Below are 19,881 nucleotides of genomic sequence, written 5' to 3'. Positions count from 1 at the left end.
TGTTTCTATTATACACCGCCGCACCCTCTTATATTTGTCAGACCTTTTGGCTGCTGTCTGCCTTTTTTTTTTTTTTTACCCCACTGTCTTTCAGAGTTTCAGAGGGCCAGTAAACCATGGCTTTCAATTCCCCTGCTCAGGTGTTTTCACTCAGGAATAGGAGTGATGAGCAAACGCTTTCAGACTCAATCCTTGAGCAAAGGGCTGTGCTGACAGGGATTATTATTTATTTGTCATGGTGGATGTAATAAGCTGTAGATACAGGATGGAGGGGCCTGTGATTTATTGCTCTGTCGACCGCCACTAGCAGGACGTGCGCTCTAGCGTGCAGGATGAATACCGCACTGTCAGTTCTGTCCATCCGTCACCATCACCTCTCCCCGCCGCCGCCGCCTCTCTCACACACCCTCCCATTTCATGCCACAATACATAAACAATCTTTCATTATTTTGATACCTTCTTCTCCATATTTGTTTTCTGCACGTAACGTGGGGCCTCGGTTTTATGTGTCCCATTATTTTGATGCACTAGCTTGAGTTGTACACCTTGGAGTTATTGCAAAACGGTTGATGCTTTCATCTACTTCTACATAAAGAGAATCAAATCTGGTTCTTTTCCCATCGTGGTGTGTGCCAGGCTCTCATTTTTACATTTTGAGCTACTGAATTAATGTTCTTCACACACACAAAAAATCCTCTTTAGCTTCTGTAATGTCATATTTCATACTTAGAGACATACAGACAAGCCTATTGTCCACCGCCACCAGCCACTGGGAAGGTTGTACTCCAAATAATTATGGCCATATTTTGCTGCTGCGTTTAATGTTATTGAGCCGCATCTCTCAGAGCGGGTGACTCTCTTGCCTCTCTGTAGGTCATGTAATCTTGTTAAAAGCCTTCATGGTTTTAGGATTATGTTATTGAAATGTCACTTAATTGGATAAACATTTTTCATGGCGTAAACACACTGCGCCGGGGTTCTGTTTAGTCGCCGTGGATATTGTTTACACGGCAGGGGGATTTGCGTAAGTGGAACTGACTCTGTAAACAGCGGCTCCCACTAGAGGCTTTATGTGAAAAGCAGGCTGAGAGTGAGGCATCAGGGAAAACACTTAGCCCACATATCAGAGCTGCGGACATGTGCTTGGCGAGAGGGAGCGAGCACGTCGTTGACAGCGCTTAATTAATATGAGGAATTGCCTTTGTGTCCGGGTAAACGACTTGAGCAGGAGCCGCTTTGTTGTTTAAGCCCACTCAGCTGAGTGTTTGGTGGGGGATTTTGTGTGTGTGTGTGTGTGTGTGTGTGTGTGTGTGTGTGTGTGTGTGGAGTAAGCTGTAATCTGGGAATAACATTACACCCCTGCATGGGAAGTATCATGCAGCCAAATGTTCATTCCCTACATCAGACTTTGTATCAATCATTCCTCTTTTTCTTTCTTCTAGCCAAACAGCAGCCACTTCCATTCTTCTCTCCGGGCCCTCAGATGTCATTTACCACGACTCAGCTTTGGTATCTGTCTTATTTAAAGGCTCATTTTTCCTCAGCAAATTGTTATTTATGGACTTTTGTTTGTTCTCGGGCATCATTACTAACAATACCGTTAATAGCAATCATTTGTTATTCGGCGCTGGTGCTGATTCTTGGGATGGGGGCAGTGAAGTGAGAATACTCATTTGGAGGTTGAGGAAAGTCTTGACAGGGCCCATTTATAACAAGATCATTCTGGAAAGTCCAGCCTATTAATAACCCTCCATCGCAGTCTAATTAGTGCTCTCTGATGTAAACGAGTCTGAATCATGGAGTTGTGTGAATTTTTCGTGTAAAGAGTACTGTTGGTGTCATCCGTGTTTCTGTAAAACAGATGTAGAGGCCCGGATTATTGATTCAATCAACTCTGCTGTAGTGAGCTTGTCCAATTATATCATAATATAATGTATGTTTCCACTATTCTTCATTCTTCACTCAATGCCTTCAGGCTCTGTTTACCAGCCACTCAGACAACATATAGAGAAAACCATAATGTCTTAAAGTATAGGGTTGTAGGGTTCAGTTGTTCAGTTTGTTAACTGGTTCCTTACAAGTTGTACAAATCAAATATTTTATCTTCTCTAAAACATTAAGGTAGTTTTTTTTGTTAAATAGCAAATTTGTAATCTGGCAAAATTTTGAATGTCAAGTTTTGACTTTTAGTTCTTAGATATTACATGTATTTCTTATTTTAAACTTCTGCTGCTTGAAATTAGTGCAAATGTACCAAACATTCATTAATTCGAGCTTTTCAATTGTGAAGATTGGGTTCTGGAAACCATTGTTTGTATTCTCTGACATTTTATGACTAATCGATTAATGGATAAATCCAAACAATACTTGCATAAAACTGGGCTGTCTGAGCAGCAGAAAGACACAAATATTTTTTAAATTGGTGCAACATGACCAGAGGAACAGAGAAAAGGGCTGTAGTAGAACCTTTTGTTTAAAAGGTAGAACATCTACAACAACCAGAATGCACTGCATCGCACAGTACCGATAAACAGTCCCACTGATGGGTGAAATACTACAAGTTGGGAAGTTTTGAGACAGGAAACTGTAAACACAGGAACAATATGGTAGCCATTTCTGGTCTATCTCTATGCTATCAGCTATCAAATAAAGACAAAAACACCCAAAAACTTTAAAAAGAAGTTATCATAAGATTAACTGATAATGAATAAATTGTTAGTTACAACCCTACATACTGTAAGGGTTTCACATACTAAGCTGATTTAACATTACAGATTTGATCAAATGCTACTGCACATATATGCTAGCCCCATGATCTCTATAGCTTTAGAAACCTCCATATGGAGTAGCTGACTCCCTCCTCGTCCTCGTCCTCCTCCTCCTCCTCCTCTCTCTCTCTCTCTCTCTCTCTCTCTCCCTTCAAAGTGCACCTGACTCGCTGCTTATCAAGCCTTAATTAGTGATACATTTTCTCCCCGTGATGTCTACTGATGTATTTGAGAAGAAAAGGCAAATTGAGTTGTAGCCTGACCCGGGAGCCAATCCTTCGTGAAAATGTTCCCCCTCTTTACCTCCCTGCCTCTCTCAATCTCACCTCATTCCCTCTCTCTCCCACTCCCTCTCTCTCTTTGCCATGCGAGGCCAGGAGTGGTCTGGAGAAATGAGGTGCAGCATTAGTGTTTTTTTGCTTGCCTGTGCAATAGAAAACACTGCACGTCAGGGGCCCCGTCAGCAGATCGGGGAGATGCAGATGGGAGGTGAAAAAGCTCCCCGGTGGCACTCGGGCCCTGCTCGGATGTGATTGCAGCCGCCAGGATGAAGTCAGCACTGACAAAGTGCGCCCATTGATGGATGGACAAAGCCGGGAACTGGATGTGAGAATGGATGGGGCCAGAGTGGGAACTTAACACAGACAAACAAAATGAAAGACAGAGAGGAATTACCTGCTAAAGCATTCCGGCAATACAAATCCCAGAGCAATTTACTTACTGCTAACTGAGCACAGGAGGAGTGTTTGCATGGGTACGAGTGCGCCCGACAGCGGGAATGGCTTTCATTCAGCTGATAGAGGTTGCCTGATTTTTCACGATTGTTTTATGATTGCCTCTTTTTCAATATAGTCAAATTCATACGAAATAAGTGCAAGCACAAAATCACACAAAGCTGCTCGTACAGGTACACACACACAGACTACAGGGGTGTAATTTGAGTAATCTGTAATCTCGCTTTCTCAATAAATAATTAACAGTTTTATTTTTGCTTGACAAACACACTGAAACCCAGAGATATTACATTTTATAAAGATTAAAAACAGAAAGTCCTAGAACCACCGAATGACCAAAACAATTTATAAATTATCACAATTGGTCACCGATTTATTTTCCTCCAATCGACTCCTCGTTTCAGCACTTTTCCAGACTTCATCCAGGCTGTTTAAAGGAGCCTTAAATCGTCTGTGTGCTCAAGCACAGTTTAATTTGTCCTGCCTCAAAGTGGACTGTAAAACACAAGATATTTTAGGTACCTCATGGCCTGAAGAGAACTAATAACCCCTGAAACTCCGGGCCAATAACCTTCCCAAATCCAGGACCTGTGTGGGGGGTAGAAGAGTTTGCTCCCTTGTTGGGGAATGAATTCTCATTACCATTGCACTAGCACTACATTAAATGTCAGTGTTGCTGCTGGATGGGGCCTGGAAGATTAAGACTAATGCTGTTGGCCTCAGGAACTCCGATTAGAACTATTCTCATTAATCAGAGTCTCTGAGATGGAAGCAATTTAAAGCCCCGGTCCGCTCTGAGCAAGGGGCAGGGCAGCACCCTGTCACCGACGAGGTGCGACGCACTCGCACCCATTCACTATCCCTTCATTACTGCCGCCAAGGACATGTGAAGGCCAGTCGACCCTTGATCCCTAACTTCCAATTAATCTGACCACTGAAGAGCTACTTTCACTCACACACAGATTGTCACATTGGGATTAATAAAACTTGTTTTTAGTTTCTCGCTTTGTACCTGCGAGATGAGTTTGGGGTTTCACGCTACAGCATGCTCATGGGTGCACCAGCTCGACTGGCCATCAAGGGTGTACAAACTGGCTTTTCAAATCAATCTGAGATTTTTTTTTGTTGTTGTTTTCTTTGCATTTTACAACCATCTACTTCAGTTGTTTAGAAGAACGCTGCAACGCTGTTTTGCTGTGAAGCTCCAGGAAATGTTTTGTGGACTATGAAACTTCATCTGACTTTCCATCGGCATGGGGGTGAGTAGGTGAAGATGAAGTTAAAACAAGACGACAAAAATACACAAAAATACAAATGCAATATGTCCATATAAATAAATAACCACACAGGTGTTTACGCTTATTTTGCCTAGGCAGACCGCTTCTCAGGACTGTACAGACTGAGTTTGATTGACATCTCTCTGACCCTCATATTAGTTTTGTTGCATGTGTTTGGGTGGGAGAAATGACGCCTTTCACATCCTTATTGGTTCATGAAGTCTGGCGGCCTGTAATTCTCAATGTAACTCTCAGCAGAGCTCGGCAGAGGGCTAATTAGCCAGAGTAAGTGCAAACACCTGTGTGGGTGTGCGGAGCATGAAAATGTCCACTAACCATAGAAATACATTCATATTTGGTGATTCTGCAGCACATGATTTATGCTGAAATGCCAATATTCATTCCCTATGCAGGATGTAGCATGTCCTTGGCAGTATGTAATGAAGCTACAGTAGGGGTGGAGGTTGGTATAGTGGACAGTGCTGCAGACTGGAGATTGCATCCTTTCACAGATTAAAAGTTAAAGGTGGAGTTTTTTATTTTTAAACAAACAAAATCAACATTCTAACAAACGTGGCTAATGATTTCCTTCCTCATAAAACATTTGCAAAATTGATTTTTTTTTTTATTATTATTATAAATCCTACATTGTTTGCTTGGTTGAAGCTTGTATTGCGCTGCTTCTTTGACTTTGTAGGTGCATTACTGAACAGTGAGAAAACAAACAGCAGGATGTGAACACATAAAACAGAATGAAGAACCCACTCGTAAAAACATGCTCCACAGCGCTACTAGTGGCCAAAACCTCCATGGAGTACCCTTAATTAAAACCCTTATCCAAGAGTTTTGTTGGATAAACTTTACCATGTTGTAAACATACTGTAATTACCACGCTAAAAGGGAAATGTTGGTGCTGACGGTTGGATTATATCACTAAACATAACCCAGGGATTTCTATAATCTTCCAATTTCAAAGATTCGTGTGGCGATTCGGTTGCTGGAACGAACATAATAAAAATTCCATTTTCACACAGATCTATTTTAGATTTTTCTAATAGGACAAGGTACTTTCCTAAACCCCTTTCCCATGGGATAGTATTAGCTGGAGTCCTCTAGTCATTTGAAGTAATTGCAAAGATTGGCATTGGATTAAGAACACACATGGTGTCGTGTGATCATATCAGTCCAGTTGGCATCTCTCTGATTTGGGGTCGTATTTTGTTTAACATCTGTTTCCTGTTTTCAGACCACTGAACAATTATGATCTATGATCGTGGCTCATTATATGTCGAACGTTAAAGTGATGACAGAGAAGGTTTGGAGCAACAAAAGCTTGTCATTTCCAAGTGCAGCAACAAAGCAACCGTTACTTGATCTGAATTAGCTGCAAATTTCTATTTATGCTTCTAAGACTGATCAAAACAACTGTAAACCATTTTATTAATATGGCTGATGAGGAATGTTGACATTATGCAGAGCCTTGACATCATGTCCGGGCAACGGTGTTACTTTGTGTCGGAAAATGGTGGGAACATAAGATAAAATGTTTTGTTTTTTAAACAACGTAATGAGTAATGAGGGTATTGTTTGTGGTCAGTACATAACTATGGATAGAGAGAAGTGAATCACAATTAATTTCATGTTATTTGTAGGTTTTCTTGGTTCAAGCTATTTCTTATAGACAATTTTAACTAATTCTGTTTTTTAAAACGTAATGGGCCCAAAATTGATCAACAGATATGTCCCCAGCGTCCCAAGTGTAAATGACACCTATGTGTCCCAGCAATAATTTCAGTACACACAAGTAAAGTACTAACTTCACTTATCCAATGCGAAAGCACCGCACGATGTAGAGGGTAAAATTTAAATCACATTAGGCCCTCTGGTAATACTAGTCCGGTGGGAGTAGGACTCTAGAGACTAAGCTTGTCAACATGTTCAGGTAGCAGTTCAAGGCCTCTCACAGTTCAAAGTTGCATTTAATGTATGCAAACAAAAAACAACTGGTCAGATTTAATTTGTTATAAGCTTCACGATGAATATTGTCACAGTTTTGTATTGTGACAAGTCATCTTATGAGTAAGTTATCAATAGCAATACGGTAACAGAAGGCCAAAGAGAAGCTCTGAGGTTTAAACTGGATGCAACCTGTGTTTGGTTCTCAATTAGCACCTGTCACAGGAGACAAGCTGCTGGGCTCCTGCTCTCTGTGACACCCAATAGATGGGCTGCTGCTTTGTAAAACCACCGGGGACGGAAGCAGCTCCTTGGTGGGAGTCAATGTATTCTGTAAACAGGGAGGCAAACGGGAGTGAATCTCTCATAAATCTTGTGGTGGTATCATTTCCTTCAGCTGACCTTGGCGAGGTTGTAGGATGGGAAGCCTGGGAAGGGAGAGGGGGGAAAAACAGCATCCCATGATATACGGGCAAGTGGAGCGAGGTGTGCCATGAATCAGGGCGACCAGTGATTAGCTGTGAAATCTTGAACATGTGAACTCTCTCTTTCCTGTTGCTCATCACCCGCACTATTTACCTCTCATCTCTTTTGATCTGGCAACTTTGGGCGTCACACAGTATGAAAAGCTGAAAATAAACTCCAACATGACACCAGTCTGTGGTTTAAAAAGAGGTCAGAGCTGCTTAGAAATATGGCTTGCAGATTGTTATCTCCATGCAGGCTGCAGAGCAGGAACATCAAGCACATTTCTCTCCCTCCCATTTGTGTTTCAAACAAATACTTATCAACAGGCCATGAAGTAATCAATGAGGATAATCCATCTGGGAGCCTGTCGATATGGTAATGACTCTGTCTCATCGTTATTGCTACACAGCCATAAATCATTCGCTTTACCAGAATGCTTAGCAGCTGTTGCAACAATCCCTGTGGTTTGTGTAGAATAAAGTGCTGCCTTTCGTGATCAATGCCGCAGCATTGTGCTGCTCGGCACACTGATTGTTTTCAGATTTTCTGAAAAAGCTGGACGGATTGTATATCAATAAGTCAAGGGGCTCGAACAAAAAGGTAGGCTGCAGGTATATCATTCTCACTGAATCAATGTTCCTATTATGCTTTGTTAATGGTGCATTCATACATGCATTCGTGACAGATATGTATTAGAGGAACAATCTGTTATCCAAGTGTAAACAAAAAGGCCCAAACATAATCAACCTGCTGGGCTGTCACTCTCAATTGACTGAAAGTCCCTTTAATACAGATTATAATAGAACACGGCATTCAGGTTATTCATGTGCTCTTCTGCTGTTGAAGGTCTGTTTACAAGAGTCATTTTCTTGACAGCAGGACAAAAATTACAATAGTCATCTGACATACTCTCAAAATGCAAATCTTCATCATTAAAATAAACTTTTCTCTCATTTGTAAAACAAAATAATATAAAGTTAGCTTATAGATGTAGAATAGAATGAATGTTCAACATGTATATGGTCAAATTTATAAAGACAGATTTGAAGAAAAATCTAAAAAAAAAATGAGAGTTTGTTCACAGCCTGCTGTTACAGTAAATATTGTAGTTTAACATACATGTTTCTGTGCCTTTTCTCTGTTATATTATCTCAACCTAAGCCTTCAGTCATACACAACTAATATGTATTAGCATATAATGTTTTGTAAGATGTGCACAGACAGTTTTTTAGAAAAATAAATTGGGAAACGTTCATATCATATTATATTAGTTATATTACATATAGTTCCAGCTCGTAGCCGCTGTAAAACTGTTACTGTTAAACTGCACTGTAAGCAGTTGTTCTCAACTTTTTCTGACCTGCCCCCCCCCTTCTGTCTGGTGCCCCACACCAGACAGTTTTTATCAATCATTAATGAAGATAAGAAGAGGAAAAAGAGGAGAAGCAACAAATACAAAAGGATCCAAGTTGAATTTAAGTTAAGCCAGATAGTGTCAGAAAAATCTTGTCTGTTTAAAAGGAAGGCAAAATGGTGCATACTCTGCTGCGACAGCACAGACCGCACTACTATGTGTTGTTGTAGGTTACTGTGTTGTTGTATGTAATGTTTTTGTAAACTGTCTGCCGTATGTACTGTCTGTCTGATGGGTACAGGGTGCAGAAAGGAATTTCCCCTTGGGATAATAAAGTCGATGATGGCCCGCCCTCCAGTTTGACAACCACTGCTTTAAATCGTGGGTTCCATTTGAACTGGGAAGTCAGAATTAAACTTAAGCATCAAATCATCAAAGTCTGATTCTGAGAGTCGGAAGAACCTCACCAACCCTGACCTTAAAATACAAGCGCCACTCCCAGCATCACCAGTAAGTCAGAGCTGTACAATATGCAAACTGTTTATATGCAGTTATGTCTAACGAAGTCTGTCAGCCACACAGTACTGTCCAACTTATATCTGTGGAAATGTTGCTACAGTGTTTTGTATGCGCAAAACACCACGGGTTGCGTTGTTATCAAGCACAACAACAATGGTTTTCCTGGAGGCGTCCATCTTGGTTTTCCATCTAGTTTTACTGCATCAACTCCAACTCCTTAGGTAAATGGAACATTACAGCCATCCATCCTGACCTCGTATGACTCGTGGAAAAAATGTGGCCAGTAAACCACAATACAGGCAGCAATAACATTACCTTCACAACATATTCAGCAAGTCAGTACTATATATAGATAATATGTAAGAGATTAGCAAAATTGCGGGTGTGTAAAGTGCAGGTGCGGTAATAAAAATGGCTTGTTTTGGAGTTATCTAGTAATGATGTACCCATTAAAAATGCTTACATTACAGTCATTTATTTGGTCAGAGGAATTAAGTAATTGCTGATTTATAGTCTGCAGACATCATGAGCTGCCTGCAGATGTTAAATATTTATAAAACATTAGAGTTCCTGCCCACAGTCGTGTTGTACAGCTCACAGGGCCAAATCTCAGACTGGACCTAATTTATTGCGGCCTTGTGCTCTGGAGAGGCAGGAAGGAGTTGCATACGCAGGCTGACTGAAGGAAGAAAGACAATTAAAACTGATAGCACTCGTCCACATGAGTGTCAACAGCAGCCAGGATGGAAGCAATTTATTCATCCAATCATCCGAGTACATGAAGTGTGCCGGTGCTCCGCTGCGGCTGCAATGGGACGCTGGAAAATGTGATAGTTGTTTCCTCCCTATGAATCACTAGAGGCAGGATGCTTGCTGGACGCAAAGTGGATTGTTCAGTGTCCTGATAACAATTTAAATCCTGTTATGGATAATGCCGGGTAATGCCGTCCTGAAAATTGAACATGACACTCAAGCGATTTATTATCTTTGTGTTCTTAACCTTGGATATCGGATTGTTTGTCCAACCATATCCTTTGGAAGGTGCGCTCTTGATACGAGCGTGCATTTTTCATTGCATGTAGATTGTAGCGGCATACAAACAGATAAAAGCAAGTGCGAAAGATGAAGAGAAGATGATGTATGTGTCTACAGGCGCAGAGAGGATGGTGAGGGTTACGCCTAATGATGCCAAAATGCTTTCAAATGTCACACAAAGCAGGAGATCTGCTGTTATTGTTATGTTATTATATATATTTTATCATGCTTTGGTTTGGTTTAAACCCTTTGAGTCAAGTGATGATTTTCAATCTAGATTAGTAGTTATTTAGTTCTGCGTTTCTCTTCAGTGAACTCAGTTCGAAGTTCTCATTTTATCCTATTAGGCCTATTTAGTTTAGTTTCCCTTCTCATTAGTTATTTAAACCATGGGCGTCATTAGACAAGGGTCCCACCCACTTTTTAGAATGACTACTTTCATCTCTTCCACTTTTACTATGTTGAAAATGTGTCAGTCTATTCACTCGGTGCTCTTTTCAGAGCGCTGTGTCTTTACTGCTACCTTGCACTGAGGCAGACTGACAGAGCACACGCACAAATACGCCACGTAATACACGTCAACTAGTCATTGAAATGTCGATGCCAGGCAGCTGGGTTAAGGTGGGTCTCACACTGTCACCACAAAAAGTCTTGAACAAAGAGCGTAAACTCGGTCGTTAGAACGGAAATGTGACAGGAGAGTGGAAAGGAAGATGGCAAGTATATAAGATGGGATGAAGGGTATAAAGACAGTACTGTATTTTAAGCCAAAAATGTATAGGTTATCATGAGCCTTTGCCACAAAGCTATGCATTAGTGACTGAATCAATTTACTTACTTTTAGCTTTCAATATATTCAAATATGTAATCTGGGGCACTTCCTATGGCGGAAATTGCAAAATGTAGGCCTACCAATATTTTTTCTTATGCTAATATAACCAGACAAAGCATCAAACCACCAGTTCATAGGCACCACAATACATGAAATGCCACCTTCTCTATGCAAAAGTGTTTGATTAGTTAAAATATCAGTTAAAATTGTCCCACCCACACTTCAAACACTTCCTACGCCCATGATTTTAACCAGGACCATTTGTCAGAGTTTAGTCACATAACCGTTTTTGCATTACCAATTTGGCACAAACAAATGGAAAATAAAATACACACACTACTCAAAATGAGTTAGGGATATTGGGATATTGTGGTGTTTCACTTGATTGCTTGTTCTGTGACATATCTGAATTTATATTCTGTGTTTTGTGAACATTTTTGGTCCCCAGAAATAATGCCACACATTTCATTTGACTTTCATTGCATGTCCATGCACAAGCGTATGTGCACCCATATCCCTAAATATTTTGAAGTAGTGTACAGTAAGCACACTATATAGATACAAAACTCAAATCTCACAGCAAACTTGTGAATTCAAACATTTTTTCAAAAGTCCTACCGGGCTTCTGGCGTATGAATGAGTCCCCGGAAGTGAAGGTTGGTCTTGTGAGGCAGATGTCTATTCAACACTAGTCTGGGTTGGCGTCATCTTCATTCTCCAGTAAACGCCGAACAACGTCCACAACTATAAACAAGCCCTGTTTTACAACAGTCCAAAATGCAAACAAATACTTCAGTTTCACACACCACGTCAGTACGTGAGGAGAACTAGCACCGAGATACAGGTTAGTTGCTTTCTAAAATGGCGGCGGCGACGTTCACCTACGTTGCTAACGAGGCTAACGGCTAAACTTGACCGTGGCTGATATGTAGCTTCTGAAGGAAAACCATAAATTACACAACAAATGAACATGTTCGCGCTGGTTTTAGCTTAGCTAATGGCAAATTTGACTGCTCGTTCAGTTTAAAACAACGAGGGAATAGCATGGTAAGTGACACCTGAGTAAGAAAGTTTTCACTCACCAGATCCTCCTTCAAGCGCAGACAAACACAGTATCCAGCAGTAGGTGAACACAAAAACCTCTATAAAGTGAACATTTCTATCTCTGCTGACTCCGTTTCGACTTGTCTGCAGCTACAATAGCTCTCCTTAGCTGTTGTTTACTCTCTATTTTCCCCTCTGTCACCAGTATGTGGCGCTGTAGTCACACTGGCTGGCTAGCTACCTGCACATATTTAAAGGAGCAGTTCACAAATTAAAGGAGCATAAATCATCAGTGTTAGCTACTATAATGACTTAAAATGTTATTTCTTAATACTTGATGTTACTTTACACTCGCGATTATGCTTGATTTTACTTTTGTTGAACCTGTCTTTGGTTTAAGGCTATATTAACATTGGTTACGTCAACATTTCTACAAGTCATGTGTCAGTTGTAAGTTTGTTCAGCCGTGTTTGTAATAAAAACAGATATTTCTGGATATTTTTCAGCCGTTCATGGCAACAAACCCGGATATCTTTGACGAGACATCAGGACATTATCCAGCTGTGTTTGTGGAGACAGAACCAGGTAAGCCCAAACATCTTTCCTTACCCTAACTAGATGACTTTGTGCCTTAACCTAACCAGATCATAAGCAGTGTCACAACATAAATGTTTCAACAAATCCGTGGTTTGCAGAATCGTACATTAACAACATGTGGGTCGCATTAATCATTGTATCATTGTATCATTGTATCATTGTCAGTGCAGTTTTAGCCACATGGGTCGGACAGTTTGCAGATGTGAAGCAATTGTTGGGCTAAAAAAAAATCAACAGCTATTAAATAAATCACTCTTTCTTGACTGAGCAAAGCCTGTAATCATGTTCAACGCGTTGTCTCGTTAAAGTCATGCCATTCGTGTGAGTTAGTGAATAAGCCACAGTTCCCTATGACCCAGAGGCATGTGTGCTCAGGCCTCTCATACTGCAGCCTCTTTCTGTCCAGCTGCTTTTACAGGCCCAGCTGCTAATGCCAAAAAATAAAATAAAAATCCACAACAAACAGGCCTCCCTTCAGCCCCTCCTCGTTGTTGTTGAGAGTTTCCTCCCCCTCTGGTCCTGAGTTGACACCAGGGCCAGCCTTTGGTCTGATTTAAGACCCTGGCCTACTGATGACCCTGTTTGCTGCTCTCTCCCCTCCCCTCTATCTCTATCTCTGGCTCTAGTTTAGCTTGACTTAGGGAAATGCTTGCTCATTCTCTCCACCGCTCGTTAATCCAGTGAACAATGAAAGGAGCTGAGCACAGACACCGGTGTTTGTAAATCTTTAATGTGGAGCTTTTACTTTTCTGTCCTTTGTTTTACGAGCCCAGAGGTTTTTGTCATAAACAGATTTTGAAATATATTTTGTGTCTAATGCAGCCATACTCTGAGGGAACAGTTTATTGCTTCCAGTTTTCAGAGTTACGTTTGTAGATTATCTGTTTTCCTGTCACAGCCTGGGAATCACAGCGAACCCGACTTTCCTCCTCTTGACTTTTGGCATCAGGGTGCGTGTTTGATGATTCATGTGCTCCAAATGAACGTCATTACTTTTAAGACAAACGACCAGCCCTTGACCTTGCCACTCGGACTCTTGTTCTAGCTTTTGGACATAGATGTGTAGCCTCTAAATTCATAAATATATTATTTATGTGTGCTTAAGCCGCTGCTATTGTTGTCTCAGCACATACAAAGGCCAGAGTTGTGGCCTTGGGCCAGGCGACGGCACACTTTGTCACGGTTTTTCATTCTCATGCATAATTAAAAAACTTAAATTACATGCCATGTACAAAATTATAATGCTGCAGGAAACAGACTACACGAGAATTTATTTTCTTTTTCACCAGACTGACAGGAAATCAATTAATCCTGATGTATTATTTTATGCTGGACAGGCAGTAGGCTCCAGGAGAGAGAGGATGGAGATTGGCTACAGCTGTTCTCATTGGTGCAGCCATATATTATAGCTGGCGTGTGTGACAGCTTCAGAGGAAAATGGCTGAAGGGTATCAGGCAGGTGACTCGACTGTAAAAAGAATAACACTGTGGGATACAAACTGTTTCCAGAGACTGATGTAAGATTTGTGGCGTTGAAGAGGCACTTTACAGCTGCGCTGCATGTGCTGTAGGTTTTGCCATATTTTTTTCCAACAACGGCTTTCTGTCACTATTTATGATGAAGCTCTCTGTAGCTCATGTCATTTTCTGTGTGAGTGCCAGGAGTTGCTGTCATACGGCTCCTTGTGCTCAAACCTTATTTTGAACTTCTTTTTCACGAGTTTACAGCAAACCGTTGTTTATGTCTCTATCGTCAAAGTTTTAGGAGATTCTTATATACTTGTCACTTGAATTTTAGCAGTGGTGGAATGTAACCAAGTACCAGTTTGATGTTAACTTGAGTATTTACATTTCATGCAACTTTATGTTTATACACCGCTTCACCTCAGAGGCAAATATTACTTTCACTTCACTACATTCGTCCGACAGCTTTAGGTACTAGTTACTTAAAAAAATTCTAGTTTTTCCTTCCTGTCCTGTGAAAACATGCATCACCAAATGTTGCGATCTTGAATGTTTGTGATGCATTTAAGTGTTCCTGTATTTTAGTTGAAACTAACTTCAGCTCTTTTTTTCCAATGAAGCAAAACACTATATCTGTGCATGAATCACTCTGCTATAAATCTAAAAACAAATAAATAAATTGTCTGCCAAGGTATCTGCATCCACTTCCAGGTTGTTCTTCTTGTTTGTGAGATTGAACGGCAGACAGCTGGATTTAAAAGGCAAATATCTGCCGTCAGATGGAGCAGCTCATAATAAATGTGCCAGGTTACTGGTTCGCTGGTTGCACAGGAGCATATGATTGGTTTATCACCCTCACTTCTTGTTAATGGGCCGCTTTTATGAATGAAGGGACACGCAATCGCTCAGTTCTTGTTTATAGCCAGATGAAGTGTGCGTTTACTCAACTTCCTATATCATTGGTGTCAAATATTCAGCCATAAATTTGATTATGCTGTAGAAGCGATTGGTCACAACGATGGAAAGACTAAAAATTTAACACGTTTTCTCATCTTTGGTTGTAATATCTATTTATGTAGCAGGAACTATTGAATCGTGTCCATCATTCACTGCTTCACAGTTGACCAAACAAATGACAGTATAATCTTTTTTATCAGATTTATATTAAATGAAGACATGTCATCACGTCTGAGAGAGAGTGATTGAAAACCAAAGCATTTAAAATAACAGAATTTGATATTTATGAGCCCACCCACCCGGATTTGAATTCAAAATTACCTGTGCAGGATGACATGTGAGGTGACACGCACCAGATAACACAATGCAGAGTCCTGCAGAGGTCAGATAACACTTCCCCAGTGAAGCCATAATACTCACAGCCACAATATCAGCGACGACGAACACACACACACACACACACACACACACACACACACAAAAAGGGAATTGTGAGCGATTCAGGGAACTGATGGCAGCAGGGTTTTTTTCTTCTTCTCCAGGTTAATTCATTGGATGAAACGTTGTGGCACGTGATGTGTCATATATCAAAGGCAGGGCATCAGTAATCTTTGCTCAAGGGCATGGATAACAGGCAGAAAGACATGTGAATGAGATGGAGAGGGGGGTTGGTGAGCGACTCATCCCTTTCTGCCATCACCACAGAGGAGATAGAGGAAGATTTATGGGACATCACAGACCACATACTCGCAGGCTGACCATCTTATATGTGAGCCGTCCCTCCCACAACCTCCCTCCATCTTGTTTTTTTAAAAACACAAAATCCTAGCAAACAGTTGACTCACACATCAAGTATTTAGAGTCATAATTGGGTTTTTTGGGGCCTTGTTATTTAGCCATGTTGATAATATCGCACCTACGTCACCCTCATTGCTTTGTACTCCTTTTTCCAACCTCTAATCCAACTTTTTGAGAGCCGTGCTCCTGCCACCGCCCACCGATGACCGATTGGTGTTCACCAGGTTCCAGCTCAATGATTGACGCTGATAAAACCGCATGACTAACTCTGTGTTTGGGCTGCCTGACACATATATCCGTCTCAGGCTGCGTGGTTGAAATAATCTTAGAGCAACCATCACATTTCTCCTGGGATCTACCAAACAAAGAGCTAGAACACAAGCATATCTAATGTTCAGGATATCTGTATTTGTTTTTACACATTAGCAACCCATTGAGGTTCGATAAACACAGATGGTTTGGAGTGCGTCCAGTTTTCCGTAAGTGCGGCACAAAGCACAATAGTCTTACGCATTATTTAATTACAGTCATCTGTAATGCTGTCACTCTGACTCCACCTTTGTTGCGTGACACGGCGCTGAAAAGGTCTTGCATGCTAAGGCTGTTTGACAGAAATTAGGAGAAGTAATACGTATATGTCTTAATTGAGTGTGATCCCTGAAGTAGCGCTGTTATGGCCCGTCTGATGGGATGTAATCTGATCTGCAGTGATTATAACTGTGAGGACAGATAATCACGGAGGTACACGGTGTCGTTTGATGAATTCCTGGCTTTTCCTGGAAGAGAAGTCGTCACATCTGCCCAACAGGTCGTGGATGATTTCTGAGGATCACAGCTGGTGCCTTCCCTCGGGACACATTCATGTGCTATAATCAGTCATTACAAAAAGTCTTTATAAATTAAATGTTCAAAGTCCCATTGGGTGTATCAATGGCACTGTTCAGGGAAAAAATATCCTGGAGTGCTTTGAAATTAGGAATTAACATGTGCTGTTTTTGGTGTGACTACAAGAATGAACCGTTGTTGTTTTGAGCTGTAATAAATCTTTATTGCTGCAGACAGAGCACCCAACCAGCACTCTCAAGAAATACTATTGCAGACATTCTGCAGAGTATCCAAAAATGTCGGAGTAAGGGTGGTACAGAACAGGCCCGAGCCCTATAGCACAGCTTTTTTGTATTTTTTGCTCTCTTTAATATTGATGTCAAAATAGCCAAATGCTTAAAGGTGCACTATGTAGTATTGGGGAAGAAATCGTATCAGAAGAGAAAGATTTTCATTGACTGATGTTTTTCTTATGCCGAAACAAACTAAATAGAAAAATTGACCTTAAAGGACAACCCAATTTCATACTGTTTTACTATGTTTATATATATATCTCCAAAACTGCAGTGCCCCTTTAATATCCTATGATATCCTATGATATTTTGCTTTTGTGTTTGTCTGCTCACACTCTTCATCAGAGTCAGTCAATCATGCTGCACTTTGGATGTTCTCTGTAGCAAAGAGACGCCATCTTTCACATAACTCTGCTAATTGACCTGAGTGACCGTTGAGAACCGGGTGAATTATAACCTCTTCAGCGAGTGCTCACTTGTTACATAGCGGTGTGAGGAATCTTAGGTAACTCTTTCTAAGAAGACCACATCTAAAGTGCTCTCTGGGGACATTCATAATGTGTATATCATAATGATTCATGACTACACTCATAAATACATATAAAGCTTTCGGATGCACTGTATCAACAGTCATAAAACATAATAGATGTGACTTTCTTATGGATTCTCTTGACTAGTTGTAAACTCAAAGTTGACTGATGGGGCTTGTAATACATTTTGACTTCCTACACACCTCAACAATCAACCATAGTAAGGATTCATTGTCTGCTATAATATTCCTTGCGGTGTCATAAGTTATAATTTTATTTGTTAGGTGAAGAGATGTACATATTGATGCATCTATAACTAGAATTGTACTCAGTAGAGATATTACCTCCACCAAGGCCCATCTAACCCAATGGCCTTTATGTTACTGTACAGTGGCTGAAAAAAAAAGACTACCCTCCATAAAAACATATTAAATCTACCAGATCCTGATTTTAAATAGGATCCGCATCAAGTTGTACTCATTCATAGGTTTTTATTTCATTACCCTAACCCTAACCCTAAATTCCTGGATCTTTCCCTTTGTGCGAATCCATACCGAAAGTTAATGGGATCCGCCATCTAACTTTTGTGGAAATACGTTCAGTAGCAATCAGCCAACCAACCAGCTAGCCAGCCAAAACACGTTTGGATGTTATGTGAAAACATAACCTCCTTGGCAGACGTAGTAATGTACGCTTCATCATAATGTTTCATTGTTGTGGTAAGTAAGTATAATGCATTTTCATATGTGTAAAAATATTGTGCTGCTACACGATGATGATACTGCATGGACTATTATAGCATACAATGAGTCCTTACTACAGTTGATTGTTGAGGTCCTTATAGGTAGTCATAATGTATTACAAGACTCGTCAGTCAACCTCTTGTTTATAACTAGTCAGAGCATCTATAAGACATTTAAGATAACTTATAATTCATTATAAGTCACATGTAGTGTTTTAAAACTGATATAGTGCATCAGAAAGCATTATGTGTGTTAATGAGTGTAGTCATAAAATATTACAAATTATGCCCCTATAACACTCTGTTCTTCATAGAAAGGGCCATCGAAACTTCAGGAATATGCACCTTTTGTACAGTTGAGTTAGTTGTGCCATTGAGTTTAATCGTTGCGTCTGTTGTGAGTGAGCATGTTCAGTCTTTGGTTGCTTCTGTGTGATATAGATTGCACTCAAGGAGCAGAAACAGGACAGACCTCAGCCTCAGTGTGTATCAGGTTTCTTGCCAGGAACTATTGAACTTTTCTTTGACAGGTCATTCAGACTGTGACAGAAGCGAAAGGACAGTGGGATCAACTTAAAAGCCAGGAAACAAAGCGAGTCTGTCGACTCCACTCTGCATCTGATCCACCACAGATGCACTGGTCGGTGTTCACGTACCTGTCAGGAGCTGTGAGCGCTAGGAGGAAGCGGCTGTGTTCGTCGGATGATATCCTTCCTCTCGGCAGTGGCGAGGAGAACGCCCTGTTCACACAAAGGGTAGCCTCACTCCTTCGCACTGTTTATTTTTAGTCATAACATCCACTACAATTGAAAGTATGGGTCAAGGTGAGGCTAGGACACTTGTGAGGGGAGGGTGCCTGAGGAACAACAAACAGATGTTCTTTGATGATAATTGCAGAGAAGGGAAAAGGAGTGTGGAGGGCAGGCTTGTAAAGCACTCACTTGTTGAGGCTGTCCCCCCTGCCTCCTGCCCCCTCTGAAGCCCTGTGGTGGTATGTTGTTTAGCCCCAGGAGTCAGAGTGGGCCTGCTGGTGCCATTACCCTTACTCGCCAGAGGTGACATCTGCTCACAGTAGCAGCCACAAATTTGAATGCCAATATCCTCGCCTTGAACCGACCTGTAAAAAAAAAAGTTTGTGTCAGTGAGTGACAATCTTTCTCAACATGAAAGGTTAGGGAGCCACAGCCCTTAATCAAGTGTGGCTGTCAGCAGGCGCCCTTTAAAATGGAGCTGTAAAGACAGGCTGCCAGTGTTACAGCCGATGAGCGCTAGCACTGAATGATTGATTTGTGTAAATCATTTTCTTTTTTGCTCTCTCGCTCTCTTTTACGAGCATCAGCAGCGGTAGAGGATAGTGAGGATACCATCATGGGATTAAGTATAGCTTCTCCTGGCTGTCCTGGTGATTAATGAGCTGCCACAGCATTCCCAACTGTCACTATGAGGAGCATGGGTTCAAACCATGTCTAGACTGATGATACAAAAGACAAAAATCGCTTGTGTCATCGTGTCATTAATGTCCTGTAGTTCTGATGTTGATTTAGCAAGTTGCCAATCACCCTCAGGGGATTGTGACACTCTGGTTATTAGGATCTCTCCAGTGCTTCATTTCTGCAAACTATTCAGGGCAGATTTAATTTTAGAGTTATTGATCTACAGTAGTTTTAGTGTTTGGGTCAGCAATTTTT

General features: G+C 41.0%; 1 protein-coding gene and 1 long non-coding RNA gene across 3 annotated transcripts in view; one reads left to right on the top strand and one right to left on the bottom strand.

Moving 5' to 3' along the window:
* Nucleotides 1–11,641, bottom strand: part of LOC311250725 (zinc finger protein 503-like) — a 49,796-nt gene extending 38,155 nt beyond the window's left edge. The window contains exon 1 of the mRNA XM_084342714.1: nucleotides 11,562–11,641. The gene's annotated coding sequence lies outside the window, so the exon portion shown is untranslated. The remainder of the gene's footprint in view (nucleotides 1–11,561) is intronic.
* Nucleotides 11,642–11,697: 56 nt separating this feature from the next.
* Nucleotides 11,698–19,881, top strand: part of LOC311250727 — an 86,418-nt gene continuing 78,234 nt past the window's right edge. The window contains exons 1-2 of one of the 2 annotated variants that reach the window (XR_014621310.1): nucleotides 11,698–11,787; nucleotides 12,494–12,572. This is a non-coding gene — a long non-coding RNA (uncharacterized lncRNA). The other variant, XR_014621311.1, reaches the window with a different exon arrangement.

This window comes from Pagrus pagrus (assembly GCF_965226575.1).
Source record: "Pagrus pagrus genome assembly, chromosome: 21".
NCBI classification, from domain to species: Eukaryota; Metazoa; Chordata; class Actinopteri; order Spariformes; family Sparidae; genus Pagrus; species Pagrus pagrus.
The sequence above is the reverse complement of the archived record's forward strand: the minus strand, read 5'-3'. Positions and strand labels throughout refer to the sequence as shown.